Genomic DNA, 20992 nt, shown 5'->3' on the forward strand with positions numbered 1-20992 from the left:
TCTTTTGCTCACCATGCCCCCCCTGTTTAGACCTGGCTGTATGCAAATCAGTCTTGGCCCTGTACCTCATGGGAACAGACCAGCCCGAACTGCCAAGCCAAGTCCTCCCTGGACCAGAAAGAAGCAACCTAGGACCGGGTTTCACCCCTCTTTAGCTATGATAGCTTAAATCCAGTGGCACTCTGAGCCCGAGACCCACGTCTGGGCAAACGCAGCGCAGTTAGTGCGAGAAAGCGAAAGAAACACAATTGATGGACGGAATGCAGAACCAATCAAAACATTCACCCCCAGTCAGGAGATCTGGGTTAAATCTATCATTCTTTTGCTCACCATGCCATCCCATTTTAGACCTGGCCATATGCAAATCAGTCTTTACCCTGTGCCTCATGGGAACAGACCAGCCAAACTGCCAAGCCAAGTCCTCCCTGGACCAGAAACAAGCATCCTAGGACCGCTTTCGGGGTTTCCCCCTCTTCAGCCAGGATAGCTTAAATCCAGTGTCACAGTGAGCCCGGGACCCACGTCTGGGCATACCCAGCGCAATTAGGGCGAGAAAGCAAAAGATACACAATAATGGACGGAATGCAGAACCAATGAAAACATTCACCCACAGTCAAGAGATCTGGCTTAAATCCATAATTCTTTTTCCTCACCATGCCACCCCAGTTTAGACCTGGCCATTTGCAAATCAGTCTTGGCCCTGTGCCTCATGGGAACAGTCCAAGTTCTCCTTGGACCAAAAAAAAGCATCCTAGGACCGGTTTCGGTGTTTCACCCCTCTTCAGCCAGGATAGCTTAAATCCAATGGCACTCTGAGCCCGGGACCCACGTCTGGGCATACCCAGCGCAGTTAGTGCGAGAAAGCAAAAGACACACAATTGATGGACGGAGTGCAGAACCAATCAAAACATTCACTCCCCAGTCAAGAGATCTGGGTTAAATCCACCATTCTTTTGCTCACCATGCCACTCCAGTTTAGACCTGGCCATTTGGAAATCAGTCTTTCCCTGTGCCTCATGGGAACAGTCCAGCCCGAACTGCCAAGCCAAGTCCTCCCTGGACCAAAAACAAGCATCTTAGGACCAGTTTCGGGGTTTCACCCCTCTTCAGCCAGGATAGCTTAAATCCAGTGGCACTCTGAGCCCGGGACCCACGTCTGGGCATACCCAGCGCAGTTAGGGCGATAAAGCAAAAGACACACAATTGATGGACGAAATGCAGAACCAATCAAAACAATCACCCCCAGTCAGGAGATCTGGGTTAAATCCATCATTCCTTTGCTCATCATGCCACACCAGTTTAGACCTGGTCATATGCAAATCAGTCTTGGCCCTGTGCCTCATGGTAAGAGTCCAACCCAAACTGCCAAGCCAAGTCCTGCCGGGACCAGAAACAAGCATCTTAGGACCAGTTTCGGGGTTTCACCCCTCTTCAGCCAGGATAGCTTAAATCCAGTGGCACTCTGAGCCCGGGACCCACGTCTGGGCATACCCAGCGCAGTTAGGGCGAGAAAGCAAAAGACAAACAATTGATGGACGGAATGCAGAACCAATCAAAACATTCACCCCCAGTCAAGAGATCTGGCTTAAATCCACCATTCTTTTGCTCACCATGCCACTCCAGTTTAGACCTGGCCATTTGGAAATCAGTCTTTCCCTGTGCCTCATGGGAACATTCCAGCCCGAACTGCCAAGCCAAGTCCTCCCTGGACCAGAAACAAGCATCTTAGGACCAGTTTCGGGGTTTCACCCCTCTTCAGCCAGGATAGCTTAAATCCAGTGGCACTCTGAGCCCGGGACCCACGTCTGGGCATACCCAGCGCAGTTAGGGAGAGAAAGCAAAAGAGACACAATTGATGGACGGAATGCAGAACCAATCAAAACATTCACCCCCAGTCAAGAGGTCTGGGATAAATCCATCATTCTTTTGCTCACCATGCCACCCCAGTTAAGACCTGGCAATATGCAAATCAGTCTTGGCCCTGTGCCTCATGGGAACAGTCCTGCCCAAACTGCAAAGCCAAGTCCTCCCTGAACCAGAAACACGCATCCTAGGACCGGTTTCGGGGTTTCACCCCTCTTCAGCCAGGATAGCTTAAAAATCCAATGGCACTCTGAGCTCGGGACCCACGTCTGGGCATACCCAGCGCAGTTAGTGCGTGAAAGCAAAAGACACACAATTGATGGACGGAATGCAGAACCAATCACAACATTCACCCCCAGTCAAGAGATCTGGGTTAAATCGATTATTCTTTTGCTCACCATGCCCCCCCTGTTTAGACCTGGCTGTATGCAAATCAGTCTTGGCCCTGTACCTCATGGGAACAGACCAGCCCGAACTGCCAAGCCAAGTCCTCCCTGGACCAGAAAGAAGCAACCTAGGACCGGGTTTCACCCCTCTTTAGCTATGATAGCTTAAATCCAGTGGCACTCTGAGCCCGAGACCCACGTCTGGGCAAACGCAGCGCAGTTAGTGCGAGAAAGCGAAAGAAACACAATTGATGGACGGAATGCAGAACCAATCAAAACATTCACCCCCAGTCAGGAGATCTGGGTTAAATCTATCATTCTTTTGCTCACCATGCCATCCCATTTTAGACCTGGCCATATGCAAATCAGTCTTTACCCTGTGCCTCATGGGAACAGACCAGCCAAACTGCCAAGCCAAGTCCTCCCTGGACCAGAAACAAGCATCCTAGGACCGCTTTCGGGGTTTCCCCCTCTTCAGCCAGGATAGCTTAAATCCAGTGTCACAGTGAGCCCGGGACCCACGTCTGGGCATACCCAGCGCAATTAGGGCGAGAAAGCAAAAGATACACAATAATGGACGGAATGCAGAACCAATGAAAACATTCACCCACAGTCAAGAGATCTGGCTTAAATCCATAATTCTTTTTCCTCACCATGCCACCCCAGTTTAGACCTGGCCATTTGCAAATCAGTCTTGGCCCTGTGCCTCATGGGAACAGTCCAAGTTCTCCTTGGACCAAAAAAAAGCATCCTAGGACCGGTTTCGGTGTTTCACCCCTCTTCAGCCAGGATAGCTTAAATCCAATGGCACTCTGAGCCCGGGACCCACGTCTGGGCATACCCAGCGCAGTTAGTGCGAGAAAGCAAAAGACACACAATTGATGGACGGAATGCAGAACCAATCAAAACATTCACTCCCCAGTCAAGAGATCTGGGTTAAATCCATCATTCTTTTGCTCACCATGCCACCCTAGTTTAGACCTTGCAATATGCAAATCAGTCTTGGCCCTGTGCCTCATGGGAAGAGTCCAGCCAAAACTGCCAAGCCAAGTCCTCCCTCGACCAAAAACAAGCATCCTAGGACCGGTTTCGGTGTTTCACCCCTCTTCAACCAGGATAGCCTAAATCCAGTGGCACAGTGAGCCCGGGACCCACATCTGGGCATATCCAGCGCAGTTAGGGCGAGAAAACAAAAAACAAACAATTGATGGACGGAATGCAGAACCAATCAAAACATTCAACCCCAGTCAAGATATCTGGCTTAAATCCATCATTCTTTTGCTCACCATGCCACCCCAGTTTAGACCTGGCCATATGGAAATCAGTCTTGGCCCTGTGCCTCATGGGAAGAGTCCAGCCCAAACTGCCAAGCCAAGTCCTCCCTGGACCAGAAACAAGCATCCTAGGACCGGTTTCGGGGTTTCACCCCTCTTCATCCAGGATAGCTTAAATCCAGTGGCACTCTGAGCCCGGGACCCACATCTGGGCATACCCAGCGGAGTTAGGGAGAGAAAGCAAAAGACATACAATTGATGGATGGAATGCAGAACCAATCAAAACATTCACCCCCAGTCAAAAGGGCTGGGTTAAATCCATCATTCTTTTGCTCACCATGCCACCCCAGTTTAGGGCTGGTCATATGCAAATCAGTCTTGGCCCTGTGCCTCTTGGGAACAGTGCAGCCCAAACTGCCAAGCCAAGTCCTCCCTGGACCAGAAACAAGCATCCTAGGACTGGTTTAGGTGTTTCACCCCTCTTCAGCCAGGATGGCTTAAATCCAGTGGCACAGTGAGCCTGGGACCCACGGGTGAGCATACCCAGCGCAGTTAGGGCGAGAAAGCAAAAGACACACAATTGATGGATGGAATGCAGAACCAATGAAAACATTCACCCCCATTCAGGAGATCTGGGTTAAATACATCATTCTTTTGCTCAACATGCCACACCAGTTTAGACCTGGCCATATGCAAATCAGTCTTGGCCCTGTGCCTCATGGGAACAGTCCAGCCCGAACTGCCAAGCCAAGTCCTCCCTGGACCAGAAACAAGCATCCTAGGACCGGTTTCGGGGTTTCACCCCTCTTCAACCAGGATAGCTTAAATCCAGTGGCACAGTGAGCCCGGGACCCACGTCTGGGCATACCCAGCGTAGTTAGAATGAGAAAACAAAAGACACACAATTGATGGACGGAATGCAGAACCAATCAAAACATTCACCCCCAGTCAAGAGATCTGGCTTAAATCCATCATTCTTTTGCTCACCATGCCACCCCAGTTTAGAATTGGCCATATCCAAATCAGTCTTGGCCCTGTGCCTCATGGGAACAGTTCAGCTCGAACTTCCAAGCCAAGTCCTCCCTGGACCAGAAACAAGCATCCTAGGACCGGTTTCGGGGTTTCACCCTGTTCAGCCAGGATATCTTAAATCCAGTGGCACTCTGAGCCAGGGACCCGCGTCTGGGCAAACCCAGCGCAGTTAGTGTGAGAAAGCAAAAGACACACAATTGATGGACGGAATGCAGAACCAATCAAAACATTCACCCCCAGTCAGGAGATCTGGGTTAAATCCATCATTCCTTTGCTCACCATGCCATTCCAGTTTAGACCTGGCCATTTGCAAATCGGTCTTTACCCTGTGCCTCATGGGAACAGACCAGCCCAATCTGCCAAGCCAAGTCCTCCCTGGACCAGAAAGAAGCATCCTAGGACCGATTTCGGGGTTTCCCCCTCTTCAGCCAGGATAGCTTAAATCCAGTGTCACAGTAAGCCTGGGACCCACGTCTGGGCATACCCAAGCGCAGTTAGGGTGAGAAAGCAAAAGACACACAATTGATGGACGGAATGCAGAACCAATCAAAACATTCACCCCCAGTCAAGAGATCTGGGTTAAATCCATCATTCTTTTGCTCACCATGCCACCCCAGTTTAGACCTGGCTGTATGCAAATCAGTCTTGGCCCTGTACCTCATGGGAACAGTCCAGCCCGATCTGCCAAGCCAAGTCCTCTCTGGACAAAAAACAAGCATCCTAGGACCAGTTTCGGGGTTTCACCCCTTTGCAGCCAGAAAAGCTTGAATCCAGTGGCACAGTGAGCCCGAGACCTACGTCTGGGCATACCCAGCGCAGTTAGTGCGAGAAAGAAAAAGACACACAATTGATAGACGGAATGCAGAACCAATGAAAACATTCACCCCCAGTCAGGAGATCTGGGTTAAATCCATCTTTCTTTTGCTCACCATGCCATCCCATTTTCGACCAGGCCATATGCAAATCAGTCTTTACCCTGTGCCTCATGGGAACAGTCCAGCCCGAACTGCCAAGCCAAGTCCTCCCTGGACCAGAAACAAGCATCCTAGGACCGGTTTCGGGGTTTCTCCCCTCTTCTGCCAGGATAGCTTAAATCCAGTGGCACAGGGAGCCCAGGACCCACGTCTGGGCATACCCAGTGCAGTTAGCGCGAGAAAGCAAAAGACACACAATTGATGGACGGAATGCAGAACCAATCAAAACATTCAACCCCTGTCAAGAGATCTGGGTTAAATCCATCATTCATTTGTTCACCATGCCACACCAGTTTAGACCTGGCCATATGCAAATCAGTCTTGGCCCTGTGCCTCATGGGAACAGTCTAGCCCGAACTACCAAGCCAAGTCCTCCCTGGACCAGAAACAAGCATCCTAGGACCAGTTTCGGGGTTTCACCCCTCTTCAGCCAGGATAGCTTAAATCCAGTGGAACAGTGAGCCCAGGACCCACGTCTGTCATACCCAGCGCAGTTAGGGAGAGAAAGCAAAAGAGACACAATTGATGGACGGAATGCAGAACCAATCAAAACATTCACCCCCAGTCAAGAGGTCTGGGATAAATCCATCATTCTTTTGCTCACCATCCCACCCCAGTTAAGACCTGGCCATATGCAAATCAGTCTTGGCCCTGTGCCTCATGGGAACAGTCAAGACCAAACTGCCAAGCCAAGTCCTCCCTGAACCAGAAACACGCATCCTAGAACCGGTTTCGGGGTTTCACCCCTCTTCAGCCAGGATAGCTTAAAAATCCGATGGCACTCTGAGCTCGGGACCCACGTCTGGGCATACCCAGCGCAGTTAGTGCGTGAAAGCAAAAGACACACAATTGATGGACGGAATGCAGAACCAATCAAAACATTCACCCCCAGTCAAGAGATCTGGGTTAAATCCATCATTCTTTTGCTCACCATGCCACCATAGTTTAGACATGGCCATATGCAAATCAGTCTCGGCTTGTGCCTCATGGGAAGAGTCCAGCCCAAACTGCCAAGCCAAGTCCTCCCTGGATCAAAAACAAGCATCCTAGGACCGGTTTCGGTGTTTTACCCCTCTTCAGCCAGGATAGCTTAAATCCAGTGGCACAGTGAGCCCGGGACCCACGTCTGGGCATACCCAGCTCAGTTAGGGCGAGAAAGCAAAAGACAAACAATTGATGGACGGAATGCAGAACCAATCAAAACATTCACCCCCAGTCAAGAGATCTGGCTTAAATCCATCATTCTTTTGCTCACCATGCCACTCCAGTTTAGACCTGGCCATTTGGAAATCAGTCTTTCCCTGTGCCTCATGGGAACAGTCCAGCCCGAACTGCCAAGCCAAGTCCTCCCTGGACCAGAAACAAGCATCTTAGGACCAGTTTCGGGGTTTCACTCCTCTTCAGCCAGGATAGCTTAAATCCAGTGGCACTCTGAGCCCGGGACCCACGTCTGGGCATACCCAGCGCAGTTAGGGCGATAAAGCAAAAGACACACAATTGATGGACGAAATGCAGAACCAATCAAAACAATCACCCCCAGTCAGGAGATCTGGGTTAAATCCATCATTCCTTTGCTCACCATGCCACCCCAGTTTAGAATTGGCCATATGCAAGTCAGTCTTGGCCCTGTGCCTCTTGGGAACTGTTCAGCCCGAACTGCCAAGCCAAGTCCTCCCTGGACCAGAAACAAGCATCCTAGGACTGGTTTTGGGGTTTTACCCCTCTTCAACCAGGATAGCTTAAATCCAGTGGCACAGTGAGTCCGGGGCCCACGTCTGGGCATACCCAGCGCAGTTAGGGCAAGAAAGCAAAAGACACACAATTGATGGATGGAATGCAGAACCAATCAAAACATTCACCCCCAGTCAAGAGATCTGGGTTAAATCCATCATTCTTTTGCTCACCATGCCACCCCAGTTTAGACCTGGCTGTATGCAAATCAGTCTTGGCCCTGTACCTCATGGGAACAGTCCAGCCCGAACTGCCAAGCCAAGTCCTCTCTGGACAAAAAACAAGCATCCTAGGACCAGTTTCGGGGTTTCACCCCTTTGCAGCCAGAAAAGCTTGAATCCAGTGGCACAGTGAGCCCGAGACCTACGACTGGGCATACCCGGCGCAGTTAGTGCGAGAAAGAAAAAGACACACAATTGATGGACGAAATGCAGAACCAATCAAAACATTCACCCCCAGTCAGGAGATCTGGGTTAAATCCATCATTCTTTTGCTCACCATGCCATCCCAGTTTCGACCAGGCCATATGCAAATCAGTCTTTACCCTGTGCCTCATGGGAACAGTCCAGCCCGAACTGCCAAGCCAAGTCCTCCCTGGACCAGAAACAAGCATCCTAGGACCGGTTTCTGGGTTTCACCCCTCTTCTGCCAGGATAGCTTAAATCCAGTGGCACAGGGAGCCCAGGACCCACGTCTGGGCATACCCAGTGCAGTTAGGGCGAGAAAGCAAAAGACACACAATTGATGGACGGAATGCAGAACCAATCAAAACATTCACCCCCTGTCAAGAGATCTGGTTTAAATCCATCATTCATTTGCTCACCATGCCACACCAGTTTAGACCTGGCCATATGCAAATCAATCTTGGCCCTGTGCCTCATGGGAACAGTCTAGCCCGAACTACCAAGCCAAGTCCTCCCTGGACCAGAAACAAGCATCCTAGGACCAGTTTCGGGGTTTCACCCCTCTTCAGCCAGGATAGCTTAAATCCAGTGGCACAGTGAGCCCAGGACCCACGTCTGGTCATACCCAGCGCAGTTAGGGAGAGAAAGCAAAAGAGACACAATTGATGGACGGAATGCAGAACCAATCAAAACATTCACCCCCAGTCAAGAGGTCTGGGATAAATCCATCATTCTTTTGCTCACCATGCCACCCCAGTTAAGACCTGGCCATATGCAAATCAGTCTTGGCCCTGTGCCTCATGGGAACAGTCCAGCCCAAACTGCCAAGCCAAGTCCTCCCTGAACCAGAAACACGCATCCTAGGACCGGTTTCGGGGTTTCTCCCCTCTTCAGCCAGGATAGCTTAAAAATCCAATGGCACTCTGAGCTCGGGACCCACGTCTGGGCATACCCAGCGCAGTTAGTGCGTGAAAGCAAAAGACACACAATTGATGGACGGAATGCAGAACCAATCAAAACATTCACCCCCTGTCAAGAGATCTGGTTTAAATCCATCATTCATTTGCTCACCATGCCACACCAGTTTAGACCTGGCCATATGCAAATCAATCTTGGCCCTGTGCCTCATGGGAACAGTCTAGCCCGAACTACCAAGCCAAGTCCTCCCTGGACCAGAAACAAGCATCCTAGGACCAGTTTCGGGGTTTCACCCCTCTTCAGCCAGGATAGCTTAAATCCAGTGGCACAGTGAGCCCAGGACCCACGTCTGGTCATACCCAGCGCAGTTAGGGAGAGAAAGCAAAAGAGACACAATTGATGGACGGAATGCAGAACCAATCAAAACATTCACCCCCAGTCAAGAGGTCTGGGATAAATCCATCATTCTTTTGCTCACCATGCCACCCCAGTTAAGACCTGGCCATATGCAAATCAGTCTTGGCCCTGTGCCTCATGGGAACAGTCCAGCCCAAACTGCCAAGCCAAGTCCTCCCTGAACCAGAAACACGCATCCTAGGACCGGTTTCGGGGTTTCTCCCCTCTTCAGCCAGGATAGCTTAAAAATCCAATGGCACTCTGAGCTCGGGACCCACGTCTGGGCATACCCAGCGCAGTTAGTGCGTGAAAGCAAAAGACACACAATTGATGGACGGAATGCAGAACCAATCAAAACATTCACCCCCAGTCAAGAGATCTGGGTTAAATCATTCATTCTTTTGCTCACCATGCCACCCTAGTTTAGACATGGCCATATGCAAATCAGTCTCGGCTTGTGCCTCATGGGAAGAGTCCAGCCCAAACTGCCAAGCCAAGTCCTCCCTGGATCAAAAACAAGCATCCTAGGACCGGTTTCGGTGTTTCACCCCTCTTCAGCCAGGATAGCTTAAATCCAGTGGCACAGTGAGCCCGGGACCCACGTCTGGGCATACCCAGCTCAGTTAGGGCGAGAAAGCAAAAGACAAACAATTGATGGACGGAATGTAGAACCAATCAAAACATTCACCCCCAGTCAAGAGATCTGGCTTAAATCCACCATTCTTTTGCTCACCATGCCACTCCAGTTTAGACCTGGCCATTTGGAAATCAGTCTTTCCCTGTGCCTCATGGGAACAGTCCAGCCCGAACTGCCAAGCCAAGTCCTCCCTGGACCAGAAACAAGCATCTTAGGACCAGTTTCGGGGTTTCACCTCTCTTCAGCCAGGATAGCTTAAATCCAGTGGCACTCTGAGCCCGGGACCCACGTCTGGGCATACCCAGCGCAGTTAGGGAGAGAAAGCAAAAGAGACACAATTGATGGACGGAATGCAGAACCAATCAAAACATTCACCCCCAGTCAAGAGGTCTGGGATAAATCCATCATTCTTTTGCTCACCATGCCACCCCAGTTAAGACCTGGCCATATGCAAATCAGTCTTGGCCCTGTGCCTCATGGGAACAGTCCTGCCCAAACTGCAAAGCCAAGTCCTCCCTGAACCAGAAACACGCATCCTAGGACCGGTTTCGGGGTTTCACCCCTCTTCAGCCAGGATAGCTTAAAAATCCAATGGCACTCTGAGCTCGGGACCCACGTCTGGGCATACCCAGCGCAGTTAGTGCGTGAAAGCAAAAGACACACAATTGATGGACGGAATACAGAACCAATCAAAACATTCACCCCCAGTCAAGAGATCTGGGTTAAATCCATCATTCTTTTGCTCACCATGCCACCCTAGTTTAGACATGGCCATATGCAAATCAGTCTCGACTTGTGCCTCATGGGAAGAGTCCAGCCCAAACTGCCAAGCCAAGTCCTCCCTGGATCAAAAACAAGCATCCTAGGACCGGTTTCGGTGTTTCACCCCTCTTCAGCCAGGATAGCTTAAATCCAGTGGCACAGTGAGCCCGGGACCCACGTCTGGGCATACCCAGCGCAGTTAGGGCGATAAAGCAAAAGACACACAATTGATGGACGAAATGCAGAACCAATCAAAACAATCACCCCCAGTCAGGAGATCTGGGTTAAATCCATCATTCCTTTGCTCATCATGCCACACCAGTTTAGACCTGGTCATATGCAAATCAGTCTTGGCCCTGTGCCTCATGGTAAGAGTCCAACCCAAACTGCCAAGCCAAGTCCTGCCGGGACCAAAAACAAGCATCCTAGGACCGGTTTTGGGGTTTTACCCCTCTTCAACCAGGATAGCTTAAATCCAGTGGCACAGTGAGTCCGGGACCCACGTCTGGGCAAACCCAGCGTAGTTAGAGTGAGAAAACAAAAGACACACAATTGATGGACGGAATGCAGAACCAATCAAAACATTCACCTCCAGTCAAGAGATCTGGCTTAAATCCATCATTCTTTTGCTCACCATGCCACCCCAGTTTAGAATTGGCCATATGCAAATCAGTCTTGGCCCTGTGCCTCATGGGAACAGTTCAGCTCGAACTTCCAAGCTAAGTGCTCCCTGGACCAGAAACAAGCATCCTAGGACCGGTTTCGGGGTTTCACCCTCTTCAGCCAGTATAGCTTAAATCCAGTGGCACTCTGGGCAAACCCAGCGCAGTTAGTGTGAGAAAGCAAAAGACACACAATTGATGGACGGAATGCAGAACCAATCAAAACATTCACCCCCAGTCAGGAGATCTGGGTTAAATCCATCATTCCTTTGCTCACCATGCCATCCCAGTTTAGACCTGGCCATTTGCAAATCAGTCTTTACCCTGTGCCTCATGGGAACAGACCAGCCCAATCTGCCAAGCCAAGTCCTCCCTGGACCAGAAAGAAGCATCCTAGGACCGATTTCGGGGTTTCCCCCTCTTCAGCCAGGATAGCTTAAATCCAGTGTCACAGTAAGCCTGGGACCCACGTCTGGGCATACCCCAGCGCAGTTAGGGTGAGAAAGCAAAAGACACACAATTGATGGACGGAATGCAGAACCAATCAAAACATTCACCCCCAGTCAAGAGATCTGGGTTAAATCCATCATTCTTTTGCTCACCATGCCACCCCAGTTTAGACCTGGCTGTATGCAAATCAGTCTTGGCCCTGTACCTCATGGGAACAGTCCAGCCCGAACTGCAAAGCCAAGTCCTCTCTGGACAAAAAACAAGCATCCTAGGACCAGTTTCGGGGTTTCACCCCTTTGCAGCCAGGAAAGCTCGAATCCAGTGGCACAGTGAGCCCGAGACCTACGTCTGGGCATACCCAGCGCAGTTAGTGCGAGAAAGAAAAAGACACACAATTGATAAACGGAATGCAGAACCAATGAAAACATTCACCCCCAGTCAGGAGATCTGGGTTAAATCCATCTTTCTTTTGCTCACCATGCCATCCCAGTTTCGACCTGGCCATATGCAAATCAGTCTTGGCCCTGTACCTCATGGGAACAGTCCAGCCCGAACTGCCAAGCCAAGTCCACTCTGGACAAGAAACAAGCATCCTAGGACCAGTTTCGGGGTTTCACCCCTTTGCAGCCAGGAAAGCTTGAATCCAGTGGCACAGTGAGCCCGAGACCTACGTCTGGGCATACCCAGCGCAGTTAGTGTGAGAAAGAAAAAGACACACAATTGATGGACGGAATGCAGAACCAATCAAAACATTCACCCAGAGTCAAGAGATTTGGGATAAATCGATCATTCTTTTGCTCACCATGCCACCCCAGTTTAGACCTGGCTGTCTGCAAATCAGTCTTGGCCCTGTACCTCATGGGAACAGTCCAGCCCGAACTGCCAAGCCAAGTCCTCTCTGGACAAGAAACAAGCATCCTCAGACCAGTTTCGGGGTTTCACTCCTTTGCAGCCAGGAAAGCTTGAATCCAGTGGCACAGTGAGCCCGAGACCTACGTCTGGGCATACCCAGCGCAGTTAGTGCTAGAAAGAAAAAGACACACAATTGATAGACGGAATGCAGAACCAATGAAAACATTCACCCCCAGTCAGGAGATCTGGGTTAAATCCATCTTTCTTTTGCTCACCATGCCATCCCAGTTTCGACCTGGCCATATGCAAATCAGTCTTTACCCTGTGCCTCATGGGAACAGTCCAGCCCGAACTGCCAAGCCAAGTCCTCCCTGGACCAGAAACAAGCATCCTAGGACCGGTTTCGGGGTTTCACCCCTCTTCAGCCAGGATAGCTTAAATCCAGTGGCACAATGAGCCCGGGACCCACGTCTGGGCATACCCAGCGCAGCTAGGGCGAGAAAGCAAAAGACACACAATTGATGGACGGAATGCAGAACCAATCAAAACATTCACCCCCAGTCAAGAGATCTGGGTTAAATCGATTATTCTTTTGCTCACCATGCCCCCCCTGTTTAGACCTGGCTGTATGCAAATCAGTCTTGGCCCTGTACCTCATGGGAACAGACCAGCCCGAACTGCCAAGCCAAGTACTCCCTGGACCAGAAAGAAGCAACCTAGGACCGGATGTAGGGTTTCACCCCTCTTTAGCCATGATAGCTTAAATCCAGTGGAACAATGAGTCCGAGACCCACGTCTGGGCATACCCAGGGCAGTTAAGGCAAGAAACCAAAAGATACACAATTGATGGACAGAATGCAGAACCAATCAAAACATTCACCCCTAGTCAGGAGATCTGGCTTAAATCCATCAATCTTTTGTTCACCATTCCACCCCAGTTTAGACCTGGCCATATGCAAATCAGTCTTGGCCTTGTGCCTCATGGGAACAGTTCAGCCCGAACTGCCAAGCCAAGTCCTCCCTGGACCAGAAACAAGCATCCAAGGACAGGTTTCGGGGTTTCACCCCTCTTCAGCCAGGATAGCTTAAATCCAGTGGCACTCTGAGCCCGGGACCCACGTCTGGGCAAACCCAGCGCAGTTAGTGCGAGAAAGCAAAAGAAACACAATTGATGGACGGAATGCAGAACCAATCAAAACATTCACCCCCAGTCAGGAGATCTGGGTTAAATCTATCATTCTTTTGTTCACCATGCCATCCCATTTTAGACCTTGCCATATGCAAATCAGTCTTTACCCTGTGCCTCATGGGAACAGTCCAGCCCGAATTGCCAAGCCAAGTCCTCCCTGGACCAGAAACAAGCATCTTAGGACCAGTTTCGGGGTTTCACCCCTCTTCAGCCAGGATAGCTTAAATCCAGTGGCACTCTGAGCCCGGGACCCACGTCTGGGCATACCCAGCGCAGTTAGGGAGAGAAAGCAAAAGAGACACAATTGATGGACGGAATGCAGAACCAATCAAAACATTCACCCCCAGTCAAGAGGTCTGGGATAAATCCATCATTCTTTTGCTCACCATGCCACCCCAGTTAAGACCTGGCCATATGCAAATCAGTCTTGGCCCTGTGCCTCATGGGAACAGTCCTGCCCAAACTGCAAAGCCAAGTCCTCCCTGAACCAGAAACACGCATCCTAGGACCGGTTTCGGGGTTTCACCCCTCTTCAGCCAGGATAGCTTAAAAATCCAATGGCACTCTGAGCTCGGGACCCACGTCTGGGCATACCCAGCGCAGTTAGTGCGTGAAAGCAAAAGACACACAATTGATGGACGGAATACAGAACCAATCAAAACATTCACCCCCAGTCAAGAGATCTGGGTTAAATCCATCATTCTTTTGCTCACCATGCCACCCTAGTTTAGACATGGCCATATGCAAATCAGTCTCGACTTGTGCCTCATGGGAAGAGTCCAGCCCAAACTGCCAAGCCAAGTCCTCCCTGGATCAAAAACAAGCATCCTAGGACCGGTTTCGGTGTTTCACCCCTCTTCAGCCAGGATAGCTTAAATCCAGTGGCACAGTGAGCCCGGGACCCACGTCTGGGCATACCCAGCGCAGTTAGGGCGATAAAGCAAAAGACACACAATTGATGGACGAAATGCAGAACCAATCAAAACAATCACCCCCAGTCAGGAGATCTGGGTTAAATCCATCATTCCTTTGCTCATCATGCCACACCAGTTTAGACCTGGTCATATGCAAATCAGTCTTGGCCCTGTGCCTCATGGTAAGAGTCCAACCCAAACTGCCAAGCCAAGTCCTGCCGGGACCAAAAACAAGCATCCTAGGACCGGTTTTGGGGTTTTACCCCTCTTCAACCAGGATAGCTTAAATCCAGTGGCACAGTGAGTCCGGGACCCACGTCTGGGCAAACCCAGCGTAGTTAGAGTGAGAAAACAAAAGACACACAATTGATGGACGGAATGCAGAACCAATCAAAACATTCACCTCCAGTCAAGAGATCTGGCTTAAATCCATCATTCTTTTGCTCACCATGCCACCCCAGTTTAGAATTGGCCATATGCAAATCAGTCTTGGCCCTGTGCCTCATGGGAACAGTTCAGCTCGAACTTCCAAGCTAAGTGCTCCCTGGACCAGAAACAAGCATCCTAGGACCGGTTTCGGGGTTTCACCCTCTTCAGCCAGTATAGCTTAAATCCAGTGGCACTCTGGGCAAACCCAGCGCAGTTAGTGTGAGAAAGCAAAAGACACACAATTGATGGACGGAATGCAGAACCAATCAAAACATTCACCCCCAGTCAGGAGATCTGGGTTAAATCCATCATTCCTTTGCTCACCATGCCATCCCAGTTTAGACCTGGCCATTTGCAAATCAGTCTTTACCCTGTGCCTCATGGGAACAGACCAGCCCAATCTGCCAAGCCAAGTCCTCCCTGGACCAGAAAGAAGCATCCTAGGACCGATTTCGGGGTTTCCCCCTCTTCAGCCAGGATAGCTTAAATCCAGTGTCACAGTAAGCCTGGGACCCACGTCTGGGCATACCCCAGCGCAGTTAGGGTGAGAAAGCAAAAGACACACAATTGATGGACGGAATGCAGAACCAATCAAAACATTCACCCCCAGTCAAGAGATCTGGGTTAAATCCATCATTCTTTTGCTCACCATGCCACCCCAGTTTAGACCTGGCTGTATGCAAATCAGTCTTGGCCCTGTACCTCATGGGAACAGTCCAGCCCGAACTGCAAAGCCAAGTCCTCTCTGGACAAAAAACAAGCATCCTAGGACCAGTTTCGGGGTTTCACCCCTTTGCAGCCAGGAAAGCTTGAATCCAGTGGCACAGTGAGCCCGAGACCTACGTCTGGGCATACCCAGCGCAGTTAGTGCGAGAAAGAAAAAGACACACAATTGATAAACGGAATGCAGAACCAATGAAAACATTCACCCCCAGTCAGGAGATCTGGGTTAAATCCATCTTTCTTTTGCTCACCATGCCATCCCAGTTTCGACCTGGCCATATGCAAATCAGTCTTGGCCCTGTACCTCATGGGAACAGTCCAGCCCGAACTGCCAAGCCAAGTCCACTCTGGACAAGAAACAAGCATCCTAGGACCAGTTTCGGGGTTTCACCCCTTTGCAGCCAGGAAAGCTTGAATCCAGTGGCACAGTGAGCCCGAGACCTACGTCTGGGCATACCCAGCGCAGTTAGTGTGAGAAAGAAAAAGACACACAATTGATGGACGGAATGCAGAACCAATCAAAACATTCACCCAGAGTCAAGAGATCTGGGATAAATCGATCATTCTTTTGCTCACCATGCCACCCCAGTTTAGACCTGGCTGTCTGCAAATCAGTCTTGGCCCTGTACCTCATGGGAACAGTCCAGCCCGAACTGCCAAGCCAAGTCCTCTCTGGACAAGAAACAAGCATCCTCAGACCAGTTTCGGGGTTTCACTCCTTTGCAGCCAGGAAAGCTTGAATCCAGTGGCACAGTGAGCCCGAGACCTACGTCTGGGCATACCCAGCGCAGTTAGTGCGAGAAAGAAAAAGACACACAATTGATAGACGGAATGCAGAACCAATGAAAACATTCACCCCCAGTCAGGAGATCTGGGTTAAATCCATCTTTCTTTTGCTCACCATGCCATCCCAGTTTCGACCTGGCCATATGCAAATCAGTCTTTACCCTGTGCCTCATGGGAACAGTCCAGCCCGAACTGCCAAGCCAAGTCCTCCCTGGACCAGAAACAAGCATCCTAGGACCGGTTTCGGGGTTTCACCCCTCTTCAGCCAGGATAGCTTAAATCCAGTGGCACAGTGAGCCCGGGACCCACGTCTGGGCATACCCAGCGCAGCTAGGGCGAGAAAGCAAAAGACACACAATTGATGGACGGAATGCAGAACCAATCAAAACATTCACCCCCAGTCAAGAGATCTGGGTTAAATCGATTATTCTTTTGCTCACCATGCCCCCCCTGTTTAGACCTGGCTGTATGCAAATCAGTCTTGGCCCTGTACCTCATGGGAACAGACCAGCCCGAACTGCCAAGCCAAGTACTCCCTGGACCAGAAAGAAGCAACCTAGGACCGGATGTAGGGTTTCACCCCTCTTTAGCCATGATAGCTTAAATCCAGTGGAACAATGAGTCCGGGACCCACGTCTGGGCATACCCAGGGCAGTTAAGGCAAGAAACCAAAAGATACACAATTGATGGACATAATGCAGAACCAATCAAAACATTCACCCCTAGTCAGGAGATCTGGCTTAAATCCATCAATCTTTTGCTCACCATTCCACCCCAGTTTAGACCTGGCCATATGCAAATCAGTCTTGGCCTTGTGCCTCATGGGAACAGTTCAGCCCGAACTGCCAAGCCAAGTCCTCCCTGGACCAGAAACAAGCATCCAAGGACAGGTTTCGGGGTTTCACCCCTCTTCAGCCAGGATAGCTTAAATCCAGTGGCACTCTGAGCCCGGGACCCACGTCTGGGCAAACCCAGCGCAGTTAGTGCGAGAAAGCAAAAGAAACACAATTGATGGACGGAATGCAGAACCAATCAAAACATTCACCCCCAGTCAGGAGAGCTGGGTTAAATCTATCATTCTTTTGTTCACCATGCCATCCCATTTTAGACCTGGCCATATGCAAATCAGTCTTTACCCTGTGCCTCATGGGAACAGACCAGCCAAACTGCCAAGCCAAGTCCTCCCTGGACCAGAAACAAGCATCCTAGGACCGCTTTCGGGGTTTCCCCCTATTCAGCCAGGATAGCTTAAATCCAGTGTCACAGTGAGCCCGGGACCCACGTCTGGGCATACCCAGCGCAATTAGGGCGAGAAAGCAAAAGATACACAATAATGGACGGAATGCAGAACCAATGAAAACATTCACCCACAGTCAAGAGATCTGGCTTAAATCCATCATTCTTTTGCGCACCATGCCAACCCAGTTTAGACCTGGCCATATGGAAATCAGTCTTTCCCTGTGCCTCATGGGAACAGTCCAGCCCGAACTGCCAAGCCAAGTCCTCCATGGACCAAAAAAAAAGCATCCTGGGACCGGTTTCGGAGTCTAACCCCTCCTTAGCCAGGATAGCTTAAATCCAGTGGCACTCTGAGCCCGGGACCCACGTCTGGGCATACCCAGCGCAGTTAGGGCAAGAAAGCAAAATACACACAATTGATCGACGGAATGCAGACCCAATCAAAACTTTCACCCCTAGTCAAGAGATCTGGCTTAAATCCATAATTCTTTTGCTCACCATGCCACCCCAGTTTAGACCTGGCCATATGCAAATCAGTCTTGGCCCTGTGCCTCATGGGAACAGTCCAAGTTCTCCTTGGACCAAAAACAAGCATCCTAGGACCGGTTTCGGTGTTTCACCCCTCTTCAGCCAGGATAGCTTAAATCCAATGGCACTCTGAGCCCGGGACCCACGTCTGGGCATACCCAGCGCAGTTAGTGCGAGAAAGCAAAAGACACACAATTGATGGACGGAATGCAGAACCAATCAAAACATTCACTCCCCAGTCAAGAGATCTGGGTTAAATCCATCATTCTTTTGCTCACCATGCCACCCTAGTTTGGACCTTGCAATATGCAAATCAGTCTTGGCCCTGTGCCTCATGGGAAGAGTCCAGCCCAAACTGCCAAGCCAAGTCCTCCCTCGACCAAAAACAAGCATCCTAGGACCGGTTTCGGTGTTTCACCCCTCTTCAACCAGGATAGCCTAAATCCAGTGGCACAGTGAGCCCGGGACCCACATCTGGGCATATCCAGCGCAGTTAGGGCGAGAAAACAAAAAACAAACAATTGATGGACCGAATGCAGAACCAATCAAAACATTCAACCCCAGTCAAGATATCTGGCTTAAATCCATCATTCTTTTGCTCAACATGCCACCCCAGTTTAGACCTGGCCATATGGAAATCAGTCTTGGCCCTGTGCCTCATGGGAAGAGTCCAGCCCAAACTGTCAAGCCAAGTCCTCCCTGGACGAGAAACAAACATCCTAGGACCGGTTTCGGGGTTTCACTCCTCTTTATCCAGGATAGCTTAAATCCAGTGGCACTCTGAGCCCGGGACCCACATCTGGGCATACCCAGCGGAGTTAGGGAGAGAAAGCAAAAGACATACAATTGATGGATGGAATGCAGAACCAATCAAAACATTCACCCCCAGTCAAAAGGGCTGGGTTAAATCCATCATTCTTTTGCTCACCATGCCACCCCAGTTTAGAGCTGGTCATATGCAAATCAGTTTTGGCCCTGTGCCTCATGGGAACAGTGCAGCCCAAACTGCCAAGCCAGGTCCTCCCTGGACCAGAAACAAGCATCCTAGGACTGGTTTAGGTGTTTCACCCCTCTTCAGCCAGGATGGCTTAAATCCAGTGGCACAGTGAGCCTGGGACCCACGGGTGAGCATACCCAGCGCAGTTAGGGCGAGAAAGCAAAAGACACACAATTTATGGATGGAATGCAGAACCAATGAAAACATTCACCCCCATTCAGGAGATCTGGGTAAAATACATCATTCTTTTGCTCACCATGCCACACCAGTTTACACCTGGCCATATGCAATTCAGTCTTGGCCCTGTGCCTCATGGTAACAGTCCAGCCCGAACTACCAAGCCAAGTCCTCCCTGGACCCGAAACAAGCATGCTAGGACCGGTTTCGGGGATTCACCCCTCTTCAGCCAAGATAGCTTAAATCCAGTGGCACAGTGAGCCCGGGACCCACGTCTGGAAATACCCAGCGCAGTTACGGCTAGAAAGCAAAAGACACACAATCGATGGATGGAATGCAGAACCAATGAAAACATTCACCCCCAGTCAAAAGGGCTGGGTTAAATCCATCATTCTTTTTCTCACCATGCTACCCCAGTTTAGACCTGGCCATATGGAAATCAGTCTTGGCCCTGTGCCTCATGGGAAGAGTCCAGCCCGAACTGCCAAGCCAAGTCCTCCCTGGACCAGAAACAAGCATCCTGGGACCGGTTTCGGGGTTTCACCCCTATTCATCCAGGATAGCTTAAATCCAGTGGCACTCTGAGCCCGGGACCTACATCTGGGCATACCCAGCGGAGTTAGGGAGAGAAAGCAAAAGACACACAATTGATGGATGGAATGCAGAACCAATCAAAACATTCACCCCCAGTCAAGAGGGCTGGGTTAAATCCATCATTCTTTTTCTCACCATGCCACCCCAGTTTAGAGCTGGTCATATGCAAATCAGTCTTGGCCCTGTGCCTCATGGGAACAGTCCTGCCCAAACTGCCAAGCCAAGTCCTCCCTGGACCAGAAACAAGCATCCCAGGACTGGTTTAGGTGTTTCACCCCTCTTCAGCCAGGATGGCTTAAATCCAGTGGCACGGTGAGCCTGGGACCCACAGGTGGGCATACCCAGGGCAGTTAGGGTGAGAAAGCAAAAGACACACAATTGATGGATGGAATGCAGAACCAATGAAAACATTCACCCCCATTCAGGAGATCTGGGTTAAATACATCATTCTTTTGCTCACCATGCCACACCAGTTTAGACCTGGCCATATGCAAATCAGTCTTGGACTGGTGCCTCATGGGAACAGTTCAGCCCGAACTGCCAAGCCAAGTCCTCCCTGGACCAGAAACAACCATCCAAGGACCAGTTTCAGGGTTTCACCCCTCTTCAGCCAGGATAGCTTAAATCCAGTGGCACTCTGAGCCCGGGACCCACGTCTGGGCAAACCCAGCACAGTTAGTGCGAGAAAGCAAAAGACACACAATTGATGGACGGAATGCAGAACCAATCAAAACATTCACCCCCAGTCAGGAGATCTGGGTTAAATCTATCATTCTTTTGCTCACCATGCCATCCCATTTTAGACCTGGCCATATGCAAATCAGTCTTTACCCTGTGCCTCATGGGAACAGACCTGCCCAAACTGCCAAGCCAAGTCCTCCCTGGACCAGAAACAAGCATCCTAGGCCCGCTTTCGGGGTTTACCCCTCTTCAGCCAGGATAGCTTAAATCCAGTGGCACAGTGAGCCCGGGACCCACGTCTGGGCATACCCAGCTCAGTTAGGGTGAGAAAGCAAAAGACACACAATTGATGGACGGAATGCAGATCCAATCAAAACATTCACCCACAGTCAAG

This window comes from Triturus cristatus, chromosome 1_1 (genome assembly GCF_964204655.1).
Source record: "Triturus cristatus chromosome 1_1, aTriCri1.1, whole genome shotgun sequence".
NCBI classification, from domain to species: Eukaryota; Metazoa; Chordata; class Amphibia; order Caudata; family Salamandridae; genus Triturus; species Triturus cristatus.